Source organism: Erinaceus europaeus, chromosome 3 (genome assembly GCF_950295315.1).
Source record: "Erinaceus europaeus chromosome 3, mEriEur2.1, whole genome shotgun sequence".
Lineage (NCBI taxonomy): Eukaryota > Metazoa > Chordata > Mammalia > Eulipotyphla > Erinaceidae > Erinaceus > Erinaceus europaeus.
The window spans coordinates 6,022,096-6,036,755 of record NC_080164.1 but is presented as its reverse complement, the minus strand read 5'-3'; positions in this window follow the sequence as shown (position 1 = coordinate 6,036,755).

Below are 14,660 nucleotides of genomic sequence, written 5' to 3'. Positions count from 1 at the left end.
AAATAAAATGTTGTTTAAAACACATCAACTCAATAACTAATTTATAGTATAATAGGAACTGATATTGAAAGTCATTCCTGTCATCGTGAGATTCCCTGGCTCAGCAGAAAAAACATTTCTGATCTCAGCACTACATTTTTTTGCTTACAAATGAAATAAAAAATAATTAAAGTAATTCCTTTTAGTTATAGTAACACACGGTGTTTATAAAAATAGAATTCGGAGCGAGTGAAGTAGTTCACTTGGATATGGAGGTGTTTTTCCATGTGCATGACGCAGGTTAGAACCTGGACCTCAACATATTGAAGGGCTGTAATTCTCTCCTTTTATCTCTCCTTTTCTCTTTTCCTCTCTGTCTCTTTCTAAAAGTTTAAAAAATAATCTTTGTCTTGCCTCTGAAAAGTTTTAGTCAATGTCAAAGGTCTTGCTGCACTATGTTAGAGAGAGAAAGAGAGAGAGAGAGAGAGAGAGTTAGTTGCTATTAAAATTATACCTATGACAGAAATCTGATGGTGGGAACTCTGTGATTTTTTTTTTTTTTTTGGAAAATTTAGTTCATTTCTGTGTGATTCGGATTAGAATGATAATGATAAACAGGGAAGTGATTCAGTGAAAAACTTCTGAATTAAAAATCTTCTTTTGGTAACTTTCTGCTTGCAGAAAAGACGTGGAGCTCATAGATTAAAAAAAAAGAAGAAAAAGAAAAAGAAAAAGAAAACATAGCACCACAGTGTCACAGCAGATTTGATGTCTGTGTCAAAAGACACAGTGATTGGGGGCTGGACTGTGACGCACCTGGTTAAGTGCACACATTACGGTGCCCAAAGACCCAGGTTCAAGGCCCTAGTTGCCACCTGTAAGGGGGGAAGCTTTACAAGTGGTGTGTCTCTGTCTCTACCCCTCCCTTCCCAATTTCGCTCTGTCTCTGCCCAATAATAAATAAATATTTTTAAAAAAAGATAAATTGAATGACATTTCCACTGGAGGAGCATGAGAACATTGTATCATGAACTGGCTTTGCCTATGCTCTGTTGGGAGCATTTTGTTTTGTCTGTAAACACCAGAAAGCCAGCTTGTGGGCGTGGTTAGTGGGGATTACTAGCAGGTGACCTCTCATCACCCAATCTGGTCCCCTGTGCCTACACTGAACTTCTCTGTTCCAGACTCTTGGAAACAGAGCTGGCAGTCAACTGAGGTAAAGAACAAACACCTCATCACAGACCCCTGCAAGCGTCAACCCGGCTTTGACCTAGCACGTTATGATCGGGCCCTCCTCAATCGCTATCGAACAGGCCATGGCCGGTGCGCCGCTGTGTTCCATCGCTGGGGAGCCAGAGACGACCCGAACTGCCCCTGCGGCTCCAGACAGACTATGACCCACATAGTCAACGACTGCCACCTCTCCAGATTCAAAGGAGGTCTGGAAACTTGACATCAGGCTCAACCTGACGCTGTTGACTGGCTACGGAAGAAGGGCAAACGCTAGAAGAAGAACTAGCAGAAGGCAGAAGTCACTTACAGCTGTGTGATTTAAGGAAGAGTCTGGCAGAAATATGTCCCTTTGTGCCTGCTACTCCGTACCCACCACATTTTCTTGTTTCTCCTGGATCCCGAGAGAGATGGAACCTGAATGCTGGTGACTGTTTGGCTAGTGGGTCCTGCTGTATGATTAGCTGTATGATTTTCTTTCTCTGCTTATTTTGTGACTTCTGTTTTTTTAATACCTCATAAGCTTGCTGCTTTTATAAATCTGCATAAAACAAGCCTTTTTAAAAAAAAAATTTACAATAGTACTCAAAATGTCACTTGCCATTACTGACTGGGACAATACAGACACAAAGTTCTTGCTGTATCCACACAGATGTGTCAACGTGAGTTTATGATTTTTTTTGCAAGAAGAGTGAAAAGGAGAAGTTGGTTAGTTTTTGTTGGAGGAAAATCTGGTGTATGTCCTCCTATCTTTATAATTCAATATCACATTATTGTTGATTCATAAACCTTTTTTTTTTCCAGATAGTAAACTGGAAAGATTATGTTTTCACACTACTCCATGTTTACAGTCAAAAGTAGGTAAAATTATACACCAAAAGGATAATCTTTTGGAGAGACTAATGGAAATTTACTTTTCTGTCTGTACTTCCATATCTATTTATTTTTACCACAATTGTCATGTTTAGGTATTATCTTTATTTATAGGATAGAGACAGTCAGAAATTGAGGGGGAAAGGAGGGATAGAGAGTGTGAGAGACAGAGAGACACCTGCAGCCCTGCTTTACCACTTGTGAAGTTTTCCCCCTGCTAGGTGGGGACTGAGGGCTCAAACCTGGGTTCTTGCACACTGTAACATGTGCGCTCAACCAGGTGCACCATCACCTGGCCCCCAAAGTGATTTCTTTAAATTTCTTTATTGGGGAATTTATGTTTTACATTCGACAATAAATACAATAATTTTTACATGCATAACATTTCTCAGTTTTGCATATAACAATACAACCTCCACTAGGTCCTCTGTCATCCTTCTTGGATCTGTATTCTCCCCCCACACCCACCCCAGAGTCTATTACTTTGGTGCAATACACCAATTCCAGTTGAGGTTCTAATTGTGTTTTCTCTTCTGATTTTGTTTTTCTATTTCTTCCTGAGAGTGAGATCATCCCATATTCATCCTTCTGTTTCTGACTTATTTCACTTAACATGAATTTTTCAAGGAAGGTCCATACAAGATCAGTTGAAAATGGTGAAGTCACCATTTTTTATAGCTGAGTAGTATTCCATTGTGTATGGAGACCACAACTTGCTCAGCCACTCATCTGTTGTTGGACACCTGGGTTGCTTCCAGGTTTCGACTATTATAAATTGTGCTGCCAAGAACATATGTGCACACAGACCTTTTTGGATGGGTGTATTGGGTTCCTTAGGATATATGCCCAGGAGAGGAATTGCAGGGTCATAGGGTAGGTCCATTTCTAGCCTTCTGAGAGTTCTCCAGACTGTTCTCCACAGAGGTTGGACCAATTTACATTCCCACCAGCAGTGCAGGAGGGTTCCTTTGACTCCACAACCTCTCCAGCATTTGCTGCGGTTACCTTTTCTGATGTATATGACATTCTCTTAGGAGTGTAGTTGTATCTCGTTGTTTTTATTTGCATTTCTCTGAAAATCAAAGACTTGGAGCATTTTTTCATGCGTTTCCTTACCTTTTGGATCTCTTCTGTGGTGAATATTCTGTCCATGTCCTCCTCCCATTTTTGGATGGGGTTATTTGTTTTCTTGTTGTTGAGTTTGGCAAGCTCTTTATTTATTGTGGTTATTAGCCTCTTGTCTGATGTATGGCATGTAAAGATCTCCCATTCTGTGAGAGGTCTATTGGTTTGGGTAGTGATATCTTTTGCTGTGTGGAAGCTTTTTAATCTGATGTAGTCCCATAGGTTTATGCCTGCCTTAGTCTTCTTTGTAATTGGATTTGTTTCATTGAAGATGCCTTTAAAATTTATGTGGAAAGGGAGTCGGGCTGTAGCGCAGCGGGTTAAGCGCAGGTGGCGCAAAGCACAAGGACCGGCATAAGGATCCCAGTTCGAACCCCGGCTCCCCACCTGCAGGGGAGTCGCTTCACAAGTGGTGAAGCAGGTCTGCAGGTGTCTATCTTTCTCTTCCCTCTCTGTCTTCCCCTCCTCTCTCCATTTCTCTCTGTCCTATCCAACAACAATAATAACTACAACAATAAAACAACAAGGGCAACAAAAGGGAATAAATAAATATATATAAAATATATATAAGTAAAAAAAATTTATGTGGAAAAGAGTTCTGCCAATATTTTCCTCTAAGTATGTGATGGTTTCTGGTCTAACCTCCAAGTCCTTGATCCACTTGAAATTTACTTCTGTATTTGGTGAAATATAGTGGTTCAGTTTCATTCTTCTGCAGGTTTCAACCCATTGTTTCCAACACCATTTGTTGAAGAGACTCTGCTTTCCCCATTTAATAGTCTGGGAACCTTTGTCAAAGATTAAGTGTTCATAGGTGTGAGGGCTTACTTCTGTGCTCTCAATTCTACTCCACTGGTCAGTACCAAGCAGTTCTGATGACAATGACTCTATAATACAATTTGAGATGTGGGAGTGTGATGCCTCCAGTTCTGTTCTTTCTTCTCAAGATTGTTTTGGCAGTTCTAGGTCTTTTATGGTTCCAGATAAACCTTTGTAGCATTTGTTCTATTCTCCTAAAAAACTGTGGTTGGGATCTTGATGGGGATAGCATGAAATTTGTATATGTGTCTGGATAATCTATTCATTTTGATAATGATAATTCTTCCAACCCATGAACATGGACTATCTTTCCACTTCCTTCTGTCTTTTTTAAATTTCCTTGAGTAGTAACTCATAGTTTTCAGTATACGAGTCTTTCACTTCTTTGGTTAAGTATATTCCCAGATATTTTATTGGTTTTGTTGCTATAGTAAAAGGAATTGATTTCTGGATTTTAACTTCTTCTAACTTAGTGTTTGCATAGAGGAATGCCACTGACTTTTGAATGTTAATTTTGCAGCCTGACACTTTACTGTATTGCCTGATGATTTCCAAAAGCTTCTTGCTGGATTCTTTAGATTTTTCTATGTATACAAAGTGATTTTTAAAGTAAAATAAAAGTAGTGAAAACATGAAAGTAATGATGCTGAATGTTTACACACTCTAGAATGTTCCCTCAGGCTTTTGTTTTACTTATTTTTGCTAAGTCATTTTTGTCTTTGGAGGAGCTTAACGGCATCTTTTAAAGATATTTTATTATCGATCCCATGCTGAAATGAAAAAATGACTGAAATGGAAAATATTAAAGGTGGATAAGGTGAATGGATATATATCATTGTAGGGTGAGGTATTTAACATATTTTAATTAAAAATTACAATAAACTTTTTAAAATTTTTACATATGAACTTAAAAAACATTAGTGGTTTAATAATGGTCTACAAGACTATAAAATGACAGGGACTTAGAGATATAATTCCACAGTACACCACCACTGACGTCCTGTGTCCCAGTTCCATCTCCAATCAATGATAGCCACCATAGGTCTTACAAACTCTTAGAAAATATTTGGTTCCATTTTTTTGGTCAAGAGCATAAATTTAAATTCTCTATAGTCCACATATGAGTAGAACCATCCAGTGGTTGGTGTCCACTTCCTTATTTCATTAAGGATAATCACTTCCTGTTCCATTCATGTTGTTCACTCCTTGACTATTGTGAGTAACTCATCTATGAACAGAGGCGTGCACGTGTTCCTTCCAGTTAATGCTTATGTGTCCATTGTGCATATGCCTTGTCATGGCATTGCTGGCTCATGAGCTATTTCCATTTTGAACCAGGATCCTTCCACTGGTCCTTGTGCTTTGCGCTACGTGCGCTTAACCCACTGTGCCACTGCCCGACTCCCTATTATTTTTACAACTATCTGTATTTGTATATATCTGACCATTTTCTATAGTCCCATCTTCTCTTCCTTTCTAAGTCACACATACACCTGTTACTACATCTGAATGTCCTTCCCTTTTACTTTTTCTCTCTCTGGGTCCTGATGGAGTTGAAGTTCAGAGTCCTCTGGTTATCTTTCCTCTATCATTTCTTCCCCACTGGAAGTATGGATCAAAATTATTTTTGAGGTGCAGAAGGTGGGAGTTCTGGCTTCTGTCATTGCTTCCCCACTGGATATAGGCATTGGCAGGTGGATCCACACCCCCAGCCTGTTTCTTTTTCCAGTGGGGCAGGGCTCTCGGGAGGTGAGGTTCCAGGACACACTGATGAGGTTATCTTCCCAGGGAAGTCAGGATGAAATCATGATATAATATGAAGCATGGTGGCTGAAAGGTGGAAAGATATAAGCAGGACAAAATGATTGATGAACAGGAACCAAAAAGTAGGAATAGAGCACATTAGAATAGGAATCTTAGAATGGAAAGAAGTGAGGAAGTCTGTTTTAGTTATGTTCCTAGGAGCATAGTACTATCAGAGTTTTTACTTGAGTTTGATAACTAACATGGAGTTGAATAAAACTATTGTCTTAAAAGAAGTTGTCAGATTAGAGAATGGGGCTATAATAGAATAGATTTAGAAGGATAGGATAGGATAGGATAGGATAGGATAGGATAGGATAGGATAGGATAGGATAGGATAGGATAGGATAGAATAGAATAGAATAGACTAGCAGAATAGGTTTAGGGCCTAGAGTAACTACCATTATTGAAAAAAATCTATGAACTTATAAAAAATTATTTTATGTATTTTTTCTTTTTGTCTCCATGGATGGTTATTTTTGGGGTTCAATGCCTGCACTACAAATCCTCTGATCCTGTGGCCATTTTTTTAAATTTTTATTATTTTAGATAGGACAGAGAGAAATTGAGAGGGGAAGGTAAGATAGAGAGGGAGAGAGAAAGATAGACACTTGCAAAACTGCTTCACCATTTATGACGCTATCCCCTGCAGGTGAAGATCCAGGGACTCACATCAGGACTCTTGTGTGGGTCCTTGTGCTTTGCACTAACTATGAGCACTTAACCTGGTATGCCTCTGCACAGCCCCGTATGAATAAAATTAACAGTTTACCACATCCACCTGACCCAGGGCCCACATATATAATTATATTTGGCACAAGAGCCTATGTAACCTATGAGTCCCTGTAAGTATGAACTCACAGTTCATGATCACAGCTGGGAACATTCTAGGATGTACTCATTTCAAGTACAGTCTTCCTCAAGTGGCAGGGGAAGAATATTCCATACTCCAGCCTCCCTTTGGAGGCTGGAGAAGTCCCTACCATCGTTGATTTATGGTGAGGGCAAGGCTCAGAGAAGACCCTCAAGAAAACTTATGATGATGTTCCTGATGGAAGTGAACAGTGGTAGTGGAGAGAGAGATGTGTTAAAGGTCTAGGCCTACATTATTTGTATGGGAATCTAAAGATTCCCTGACTAGGACCCCAGATGATGAGGTGCTGTGATATTGACCAAAAAGGCCATTATTAAGTAAGCCAGTCATGTGGCCTTATCCAACTTTTGTAGTTCTCTCTTTACCTGATGATCTTAGACTTTTTCCCAGTTGTCTAAGTGCTGAGTGTCATTTGTTGAACCCAACAAGAATTAGTTGTTTGGAATCTGTCTTCTTTGGGCCTTTCTTCTAAATTACCAAGCTAAATTGGTCTAAGTCTGATAGAGTCGAGAATTTACAATACCTTCTTGAAACACTTCTACTAGGATTCCAAGATGATCAGGTCTAAGTATAATCAGAGAGGGCTATTCAGCTCTTTGAGTTATATAGTTTCCCCTTGCTTATGGATACCTGCACACCTGTACCTAGTACCCTAAGCCATAGCCTGTATCTAGTATATGTAGCTTTCTTAGATGATGTACTGTCCAATGTGAAAGTAGATACAGACTGAGATATTTTCCAAGCTCTACAATTAAGGTTCTAAATACAAGGAAATACTAATCTATACTTGAATTGCCTATACAGATAAATCAATTTTTTAAATTTTTTTCTTGATCTACTATGGCCTACAGTCATTCATCTAATAATAAAAAACAGATCTTATCTAAAACATTTTAGATACAGCAAGGTGATTTTTAACAATTCTTTTCTTTCACTAACATCTTAGGCAAAATATCTGAAAAACATTGTTTCAAATTCTTTGTTGCCTTGCCAATTCTTTCCTCTATAGAAGAACTAAGCTCTAAATCCCACTTTTAGTTTTGTGTAAACCTCAGTCTGTTTTTTTTTTTTTTTACCATAATCTGAGTCCTGGTTTCTTGAGCATGCAATTTAATAAAATAATAATAATAAAAAAGGTGAACTAAAACTAGGTCAAGCAGAACTACAACCTGGTCCCAACTACTTGACAGTGCTAGGCGGTCTACTTCTATCTCTTCCATTAGGGAAAACTATTGAGCCTTCACAGTAGGGTGTTTATAGAGATTTAAAAAGTGAGAGTTTTAATCCTTTGGTCTTTGTACTTAGCGCCACCTGCACTTAACCCGCTGCACTACCGCCCGACTCCCAAAGTGAGAGTTTTGAAAACCTCATAGTTTTCTCTGTTTCACTATAGCATACTTCACAGTATGCTAAACAGTTTTGATGCATGCCATATTTTATTATTTTGTCCCAATACTTATTTGAGATGGCAGGTATTGGTGAACCCTATAGAATGCACATGGCACCATATACAAAGACCTAGAGAGGTGGTCATGTAAGAAAGGAGACTGAGAAGCGCAAGGACTGTAGTAAGGATCCTGGTTGGAGCCCCCGGTTCCCCACCTGCAGGGAAGTTGCTTCATAAGCGGTGAAGCAGGACTGCAGGTATCTGTCTTTCTCTCCCCCCTCTGTCTTCCCCTTCTCTCTCCAGTTCTCTCTGTCCTATCCAACAATGACATCAACAACAACAACAACAATAAAAAAGGGCAACAAAATGGAAAATAAATAAATATAGTAAAAAAAATTTTAAAAAGATAAAGAAGACTTGGGTCCAGCTTCTCAGAGGGATAAAGACTAGGCAGCTTCCAATGGAGAGGATGGGACATGGAACACTGGTGGTGGGAACTGTGTGGAATTATACCTCTGTTATCTTGTTCATCATTATTAAATCACTAATAATAAATTATAAAAGGACACTGGGAGAAGTAGAATCATTGTGCAAGCATCAAGTCCCAACAATAATCCTGATGACAGCAAGAAAAAAAGTAAAATATTTTAAACCACTTGATATACATGACTACATATAGTATTATGTAATTAGTCAACAAGTTTTAAAATACCTATGGAAATATCACCATGGACAATCCTAAAACATTGGAGATCAGGTGGTGGCACAGCTGCTTGAGCACACATTGCACAGTGCAGAAGGACCTGATTAAAAATTCTGGTCCAATTTCCCAGAAAGGACAGACAACCCCACCAATGTGTCCTGGAGCTCCGCTTCCCCAGAGCCCTTCCCCACTAGGGAAAGAGAGAGACAGGCTGGGAGTATGGATCCACCTTACAACACCCATGTTCAGCAGGGAAGCAATTACAGAAGCCAGACCTTCCACCTTCTGCATCCCATAATGACCTTGGGTCCATACTCCCAGAGGGATAGACAATAGGAAAGCTATTAGGGGAGGGGAGGGGATACGGAGTTCTGGTGGTGGGAATTGTGTGAAGTTGTACCCATCTTATCTTATGGTTTTGTCAATGTTTCCTTTTTATAAATAAAAAAATTTTAAAAAATCTGGTCCCACAGAGAGACACCTGTGGCACTGATTCACCACTCATGAGGCTCTCACCCACTGGTTGGGGGCTCGGGGTTTGAACACAGGTTCTTGTGCAGTGTAACATAGGTACTTCAGTAGGTGTACCACTGACAAGTCCCACTTTTATCTACTCTATTTTTTTATCTTCAGTGAAAAAAAAAATTACATGCACTGAATTTATTTTTTCTTCCTGTGAGGTTGTCTTGAATACTTTTAAACAAGTTTTCTTTGCTTCTTGTCATGTGGGAGTGCCACACTTAGCATCAGTGCCATGGTAAGACCTGAATTTGGGCTTCATGGCCAAGGAGGACTTACTTCTTAGACAAGTACAGTTATCTAGTTTTATCATCAAGAATAGCACTGAGCTCTGAAAAGAATATACTTAGGAAGACAGTTCTGTCACAAAATCTATGAATAGAACTAATCAATAGTAAATTCTTTTCTAACCATACACTATTAAATAAGGTCTAATTCTCTATTTCATTTTATATTCAATGTGCTTTTTGGAGGTGATACAGAAAAGCTCTTTGTAACAAATCTTAGAAGCATATTGTGTCAGTGATTAATTCCAAAAGCTTCTGCCTCACCAACAATTATCCAAATCATTAATTTCTCTGAGTTGACGAAAGAGTAAAACGAAAATCAGCTATTTAACTAAAAATGCCCTGTTTGATAAAAAACAAAACAAGCAAACAAAAAAACTATCCTACAATGAACACGTCAAGCATTTTCCTTGTGCTTGCATCATGTCAATAAAGATTACATTATTTATAAAATGGAAATAATGACAAGACAATAGAATTAAGAGGGGTATATTTCCACACAATTCCCACCACAATAACTCCATATCCCATCCATTCCTCTGACAATTTTCCTACTCTTTATCCCTCTGGGAGTATGGACCCAGGGTCATTGTGGGATGTAGAAGGTGGAAGGTCTGGCTTCTGTAATTGCTTCCCTGCTTAACGTGGCTATTGAAGGGTTGATTCATACTCTAGCCTGTATCTTTTTCCCAGTTGGGACAGGGATTTGGGGAAGTGAGACTCCAGAACACATTGGTGGGGTTGTCTACCCCAGGAAGACAGGTTGGCATCATGGTAGCATCTAGAACCTGGTGACTGAAAAAGAGTTAAGATATAAAGAAGAAAAAATTGTTAAACCTAAAGGCAAGAATATTGCAAATGAAGATTTGGTGTCTCCATTTTGGAAAAAGCTAGTATATCTGTTCTAGGTATATTCCAAGGGACCCATGACTTTGCTAGTTTTTGCCTTTGCCTGACATCTAATGTACAGGTGGACCCAAGTTACTGTCTGGGGAGATGGTTTCGTAGTTGAAAAAAAAGGACTAGAAACCTGGATCAGGGAAGAGAGTAGCTCCCAAATCTGGGAAAAGTATATAAGTATTGTTGACTGTAAACCCCGTCGATTTGATCTGCGGTCCATATTCAGTGCAGGCCCCTATGGAGCCTCTGCATTCCTGTAGGCCTGATCTCACATTCTGTGGTTACAGCTACGAACATTCCAGGCTCCACTAATTTCAGGACCCATCTTCCTTGGGTGGTAGGTAGATTATGTTATCCAACCTCCCTTAAGAGAATGGAGATTCCCCTACCATTGTTGATGCACATTGAGGGTAAGGTCCTGTGGGGGCCCACAGAGGGGTCCATTAGGTTGTTCCTGATGGAGATGACCAGTGACAGTGGAGAGAGGGATCTGTTAGAGGTCTAGGCCCATCAGGTCTGTGTGGAAATCCCAGGACTCCCTGACTAGGGCCTCAGGTGATGGGGTGGCCTGGTAGTGACTAAGGAGTCATCATTAAAGTCTGCCAGTCTCTTACCCTTATTCAGCTTTTGTAGTCCTTACTTTGTATGGCAAGTTTAGCTTTGGAGCAATTACAGGTCATGGAATAGAAGGTAGGTGAGGAGGGTGTCTAGGCCTAAGTAGAAACTGTTTCTTTGGGTACCCTTAAGGTCTCTCTTTGGGTCTTTCTACTTGCTTGCTTCATTTATTGACTCACTGCAAATTATTGTGCAGTTTTGCTTTAAGGTATATATTTCCCCCAACTTGTAGATAGATGTGTACATAAGCCTACATTCATGGGCTCAGGCCTATATCTACATTTTGAAGTTTTGTTAACAAGTGTACCCCGAAATGGAATTAAGGAGTTCTATGAGTTAGAAAAGGTCTCACCAGATTAATGAAGTTGACAGGTTGACATTCCATGCCTGACCTCTCTGAACATGGCGCAAAGTGTAGCATGCTGGGGTGTTGCTGGTTGCATTGATTAGGTTGAGATCAGCAGATGCAGTATCAGTTGGTATGAATTGAAAGAAGCATTCAGAAAATTGAGCCCCACCCTAGAGTTTCTAGGCCTGGGAGAAATATGGGATTTATAGAGAAAGGGAAAAGTCCCTGCTGTCTTAGGGTTTAAGAAGGCAATAGATAATTATTGCTATAAACAATTTGGCAATTGCTCTAACTTTGAAAATCTTTGTTAGAATTTGATGTATTATATAAGATCTCACCATAATTTATGTCCTATTATGATATTAACAGATAGCTGTATCTTGTAAAGTAATGCCACCAGTTCCTTCTGTTCTCTCTGGTCTAAGCCTTTAGGAGATTTGATGTTTTAAATAACCTGTCATTATTAGAACAAGTCATTAGTCCATTTGTATTAACAAACTGAGCTCATTGTTAAAATTCAATCTGACTATCAATTTAGAGGTTTAAATATTTAGATGGAAGGCCTTTATACTCATATCTATCATCTATGCATTAAAATTTTGAGACATTTGATTATTTTCCCCTCTCCTATTAATTAAATAGTTATTTGTGAGATTCTAAGTTAATAGGAGTGTATATTAACACCATTCCTATCACCAAGTTCTGTGTCCCTCTCCCCTCTACCCCCACAGTGAAGCTGAACATCTACCCTCACCCTCCACCCAAAGATTTTTACTTTGGTGCCATACTCCAAACTTAGTCAGATTCTGCTTTTATTCTCCCTATCTGTTCTTTTTTCTCAACTTCTTTTATGAGTGGGATCATCCCATACTCATCTTTGACTTTCTGACTTAGCTCACTTAACATAATTTCTTCTAGCTCCATCCAAGATGGGTCAGAGAAGGTGGGTTCATTGTTTTTAATAGATGCATAGTATTCCATTGTGTAAATATACCACAGCTTTCTCAGCTATTCATTTGTTGTTTGGCACCTGGTTTGCGTCCAGGTTTTAGCTATTACAAATTGTCCTGTGAACTTAGGTGGACACTTATCTTTTTGGTTGAGTGTTATGGAGTTCTTAGGATATATCCCCAGGAGAGGAATTGCTGGGTTATAGGGTAGGTCCACTTCTAACCTTCTGAGAGTTCTCCAGACTGCTCTCCACAGGAGTTGGACCAACTGACATTCCCACCAGCAGTGCGGGAGAGTTCATTTGTCCTCATAACCTCTCCAGCATTTGTTGCTGCTGTCAGTTTTGATATTTAACATTCTCAAAGGGGTGAGGTTGTATCTCAGTGTTGTCTTTATTTGCATTTATCTGACAATCAATGACCTGGAGCAATTTTTCATATGTGTGTTAGCTTTTTGGAAGATCACATTAATTGATTCCCCTTGTACTTTCTTATATGCTGTATTGGAAATTTGCCTTTGTATGATTCATACCAGAATGTCACATACCTTCCACATTTAAAATTAAAATTAATATTGTGCTTCACTTAAAAAATATTCTGGTCCCCGCCTACGGGGGGAAGCTTCATAAGTGGTGAGGTAGTGCTGCAGGTGTCTCTCTTTCTCCCTCTCTATCTACACTTCCACTCTCAATTTATCTCTGTCATATCTAATAAATACAAAATCTTTTAAATATCTAGGCCACTACAACTATTATATAAACTTGCTCTGTGTTTCTTCTGTCATATATATTGATTCATACCCAGAAGAAATAGGTACTGTGAATAGTGTATTGAGCATTACCAAGTTTTGTTTATTTTTAAAAAGTTTGATATGTATATCTATCTACTTGCATGCACTATTTTGATTGGACTGAGAGACATTGTTGATGGGAGAGGGAGACAAAGAGCAAGAATGAGAGACCCCTGCATCATTGCAAGTGGGAGGTAGGGGCTTATGCCTGGGTTCCTTCTCATTGTTATATGTGTGATACCACCCAGCTCCAGTTTTGGTTATTTGCAGTGTTACATAAATACAACCATTGTCTGAGTTCCTTTGTTTGTTTGCTTTCAAGGTTCATATTCTTCAAATCCATTCATGTTTCTTGTGAAACTGCTTTTTTCATATATATATATATATATATATCACATTCTTTTTTCTTATATACTGATGAATATTAGGATAGTCACTAGGGTTTTGTTGTTTTGATAGAAGAAAACAAGTTACTGGGAACATTTCAGTGCACAGCTCCCAGTCAGTGTGTACAGAGACTTCCCTGAGGTATGTAATTCTAGAAATAGTAATATACATCACTGTGTACAATTGCTTTCAAAGTGATTTATGCCTTTTTGTTTCTTGGAGCTGTACATATAACTATCCATTAGTCAACAGCCTCTCTAATGCTTAACTCAGGAGATGTGTCAATTTCAACCAGTAGAATGGAAGGAAAACAGTATGCCCTTGTGGTTTTGATTTTATTCTCTGTGTAATAATGAAAATGCTCATCTCTCACAGTGTAATGGGCACTTCCTATGAAGATGCTTCTCGTTACTGATTTTAATTTTCTTGTTGCTAAGTAAGTTTCTTTTTAATGCTTTGGTGTTTTAATTATTTGACTTATTGATAGATCTGCCCTTTCTGATTATATGTGTTTAAAAACATCTTCAAAGTTGTAACATTTTATTCTTTTTCAGAGACTTTTGTAAAAGGGTGGTATTTTAAATTTTTTAAAAATATTTATTTTCCCTTTTGTTGTCCTTGTTGTTTTTATATTGTTGTTGTTGTTATTATTGCTGCCATCGTTATATAGGACAGAGGGAAATGGAGAGAGGAGGGGAATACGAAGAGGGGGAGAGAAAGACAGACACCTGCAGACCTGCTTCACTCCCTGTAAGTGGGGAGCCGGGGGGGCTCGAACCAGGATCCTTACAGAGATCTTTCGCTTTGTGCCACATGCTCATAACCCACTGCACTACTGCCCAACTCCCAGGAGGGCAGTAACTTAAGAACTGAATCTACAAATCACAGATTTTTTTCATTGTTATTGTCACTTCTTCATTTTATTTTATTTTATTTTAACTTCATTGTTATTTTAGTACCTCTTGATTTGCAAAAAAATCTATCACATTGTAAACATCATCATCTATATGCATATCTAAAATGTTTAGCTGCCCCTTGCATGTTTGAATCTTTATCCTACTGGAATTAAT